Source organism: Lactuca sativa, chromosome 2 (genome assembly GCF_002870075.4).
Source record: "Lactuca sativa cultivar Salinas chromosome 2, Lsat_Salinas_v11, whole genome shotgun sequence".
NCBI lineage: Eukaryota > Viridiplantae > Streptophyta > Magnoliopsida > Asterales > Asteraceae > Lactuca > Lactuca sativa.
In genome coordinates this window covers 29,596,856-29,601,553 of record NC_056624.2, presented here as the reverse complement: position 1 = coordinate 29,601,553, position 4,698 = coordinate 29,596,856, and positions in this window count along the sequence as shown.

The window sequence follows — 4,698 nt, the reverse complement described above, 5'->3', positions numbered from 1 at the left end:
GAGCTTATTTGTCACGTAAAGTCTCGGTCTTGGTTGCCAAGTAATGCGTACAAGGCTTATTTTGGGGAAACAACCTCTAATATGACCACCTTAGCTTCTAACTAAAAAGGATGGACATAAAGCTAGTCATATGGGGTCTCCTGGACCTGCTAAGGTCCAGATCTAGGTTCCATATCTCCATGGAACCTTTCATACTTCCAATTTAAGCCAAGAATGCAAGAAGAAACCCTAAATTTGACACATCAACACAAAACACGAAGTTTGGCTCTGAAAGTTACCTCAAGAAGACTCCCTTGAAGAATTAGCAACAGATCCACGCTCCCCAACTCCTCAAGCTTGATCCTCTCCCTCCTTTCTTGCAATATCACACAAAATGGTGAACAAATGGCCTCCAAATACACTCACAAGGGCTCACAGTCGAATGAGGGCTCTTAGGGTTCAAGGTGGCCGCAAATGAGGGCCATAAGGTCCTTTAAATAGGGCTTAGGACCGGGAAATTAGGGTTTCATTAAACAGCGCAGACTCGTTGAGTCCATATCCTGGACTCGTCGAGTCCAGACGAATCCCGCGTCCAAAAATCGCGACCCTACTCGGCGAGTCTGAGCTCCAACTCGCCGAGTCCCCTCTCAAAACACAAAATAATCAAATCAATAAAGATACCTGGAAATTCGGGCTGTTACATGCATCACATGACATAAACAAGAACACAAAACTTTAGAAAGGAAACAACAGATTTCTTTAACAAACCTAAATAAAACAAATATCAAATTAAACTTATCCAAATCTGATTTCTAGACACAAATATCGAGCACAAATATATGAGAAATCGGAGGTCAAATACATGAGAAATCAAATACAAAAATCAAATGTCTTTTAATCAAATATATAAATCAAATGGATAAGAAATAAAATAGATTTCGAAATGGAAATTACCTGTTACCTAAATCTGATGCAAATAGATGAGAAATAGGAGGTCAGACATTGGAGAAATCAGATACACAAATCTAATTAGTCTTTTAGACTTTGACTCTTTTTTACTGTAATCAAATATAGAAGAAATCAGATAGAGAGAAATCAAATATATAAGAAATAAAGCAGATTTAATAGAAATTGAAGTTACCTGTTACTCAAATCTGATTTTTGGAACAAATTATATCAAGCACAGATAGAAGAGAAAACGAAAGTCAACCATTGGAGAAATCAAATACACAAATCCAATAAGTCTTTCAGACTTTCACCCTTTTTTACTCTAAGCAAATATAGTACAAATCAAAAAAAGAAAAATCAAAGAGATAAGAAATAAAACAATTTTCAAAATTGAACAACCTAATTACCCAACTTTGATTTCTGAAATAGATGATAGAGAAAAATATAGGAGAAATCGAAGGTTTATCTGCTTTCTAAAACAACTAATATACCAAAGAAACCAATAGGATATGATTACACCCGGTTATCAGAATCACACCCAAATCACTTATGAGAATTGCTATATATTGGAGACTCGATAACTAGTATCAACTGATAATTAGGAACTTAAGATTTGAGAACTATGTATCGATTTATCAACCGGAAGTAAAAACCTTATTTCTTTTGATTATCAGAGACGTATTCTGTCTTCTAGACATTGGTTTCTCCAACGCATGGATTTCTAGCGCCAGCGGACGTTTCGTCTCGCTATGAGCATTTGATAATCAATCAAATGTTTGGCGCCTCTCTTTCCCTCATTTTCTTTCTCGCCTAGTAAACAGATCACAACATGGGCAAACGTTTTTGGGCCGTTCTTATGTATAATATATGGATATAGTGGGACTTATCTGATGCCCCTTAGATTTTGCTGCCTTGGGCCTAAGCCCAAGTCGCCCATGTATTGGGCCAGCCCTAGGCGTTACTCTGGATGGGTAACTCTCCTTTCTTGGAGTCCTGTATGCTGAATCTCTTCAGCACCTTATCCGAGTAGGTACTCTGACTAAGTCCAATTAGTCGTTTACTCCGGTCTCTCAAGATCCTTACACCTAGAATATAGGCATCTTCTCTTAGGTCCTTCATAAAGAAACACTTCCCAAGCCAAGACTTAACTTCCTGCAGAATTGGGATGTCATTTCCTATGAGTAGTATGTCATCCACATACAATACCAAAAAAGCTAACTATACTCCCACTAGCTTTGACATATACACAAGATTCATCTTCACTCCTAGAAAAGCCAAATTCCTTGACTTTCTCATCAAAGAAAAGATTCCATCTGCGAGGTGCTTGCTTTAACCCATAATGGATTTCTCAAGCTTACACACTCTATTAGGGTACTCTGTATTGACAAAACCCTCTGGCTGACTCATGTAAACATCCTCAGCCAACTTTCCACTAAGGAAAGCGGTTTTGATATCCATTTTCCATATTTCATAGTCATGAAATGCAGCTATGGCTAACAGAACCCTAATAGACTTAATCTTGGCCACAAGAGAAAAGGTCTCATCATAACCAACTCCCGGAGTTTGTGAGAAACCCTTTGCAACCAGTCGTGCCTTATAAGTCTATACATTACCATCCATTTCGGTCTTCTTCTTGAAGATCCACTTGCACCCTACAGTCTTACGACTTGGTACATTCTCAACCAAGTTCCAAACTTGATTGTCATACATGGATTGTATCTCGCTGTCCATTGCCTCTTTCCACTTGGCTGACTCAGGGCCTGCCATGGCTTCCGCGTAACTGTTAGGTTCATCCAGACCTATCAGTGTCTCATCACTAATAAGTGTATCACCTTCCGCAGTAATATGGAATCCATAGTAATGCTCAGGTGCATTCATAACCTTTGTGGAACGCCTCATAGGTAAAGACTTGTAAATTGGCTCAACAAGAGTTTCCTCCTCAAGTTGAGTGCTAGGGTTTGAAGTTCCTTCACCGCTTGACTCTTGAATTTCTTCAAGGTCAACTTGCCTCCCACTGTTTCCTTGGCTTATGAACTCTCTCTCTCTCTCTCTCTCTCTCTCTCTCTCTCTCAAGAATGCCCTCCTAGCTACAAAGACCATATTTTCACTAGGTCTGTAGAAGAGGTAACCAAAGGATTGTTGTGGGTAGCCGATGAAAATACACCTCTCGCTTCAAGGTTTAAGCTTATCATGAGTCTTGCATCTCACAAAGGCCTCGCAACCCTAAATCTTGATTTGGTCTAGTTTGGGTACTTTACCAGTCCAGATCTCATGAGGAGTTTCGGCAAGTTTCTTAGTAGGGACCAGATTAAGGATATGGGTAGCAGTCTCTAAAACATACCCCCAAAATGAGATTAGTAGTGAAGCTCGACTCATCATGGAACGAACCATGTCTAACAAGGTTTGATTACGCTTCTCAGCCACACCATTCAACTGCGGTGTCCTTGGAGGTGTCACTTGTGAGACAATCCCACATTCCCTAAGATAGTCGAGGAACTCTGAACTAAGATACCCACCACCTCGATCGGATCGAAGCATCTTAATGTTCCTGCCCAATTGATTCTCGACTTCCTGTTTAAACTCTTTAAACCTTTCGAAGTCTCTGACTTATGCTTGATTAAGTAGACATATCCATATCTACTGTAATCATCAGTAAAAGTCAAATAATAACGATTAGCATCCCTTGTGGCATGTTTGAAGGGCCCACACACATCCATGTGTACAAGATCCAACAAACCTTCACCCCTCTCACAAGAACCTGTGAAGGGTGACTTTTTCATTTTTCCAAGTAAGCATGATTCGCAACTATCATCTGACCTTAGGTCAAATGACTCCAAGACTCCATCCTTTTGGAGTTGGCCTATGTGTTTCTTGCTTATATGTCCAAGACGACAATGCCATAATGAATCTATATCCAAGTTATTATCATTAACAGAATCTATACACAATACATTATTTCCTAAGTTATCAACCATAGATACAGTTTCATACACACCATCACAAGGTAATGCTTTAAAATAAAGAACATTATTAAAGAAAGCATTAATCGAACCAACTTCATTATCAAATGAAAAGGTAAAACCTTATTTATACAATGCATGAAAGGAAATAATGTTTCTTGCCATTTCTGGCGAATAACAACATTTATTCAAATTTAAACTAAACCCACTACTTAGCGATAAAGTATAAACTCCAATCTTGATGACAGGTAGAGCTTTCCTATTCCCCATGATTAAGTTTATTCTTCCTTGCTCCACATTATCACTTCTTCTTAGTCCCTGCAAATCAGAACAGATATGAATACCACAACCGGTATCAAGGACCCAAGAGTTAGAATAGGGTGAGTTATTAGATAAGATAGTGTAAATACCTGCATGGCTGGGTTTAACTTTTCCATCCTTCACATCTTGCTGGTACTTTGGGCAGTTCCGCTTCCAATGTGATTTTTCATGGCAATAGAAGCATTCAACCTCTTTTGGGTCAGAAGAAGGAGTGATGAAACCTTTCTTGGTTCCACTTGAAGAAGAGCGATCAAGGGTCCTAGCCTTGGTACCGTTCGAAGAGCTCTTCCTTTTCTTCCCTCGACTTTTCCCGATTGCCAAAACCGGGGCGGAGTATGGAGTAGGAGTGCTAACAACCGACTACCCCTTAAGACCTGTTTATGCGGTCTTGAGAAGTCCCTGAAGTTTGCTGAGTGTGACCTCTTCCTTATTCATGTGATATGTCATGCGGAATTGATCATAGCACGATGGTAAGGAGTGCAAAATGATA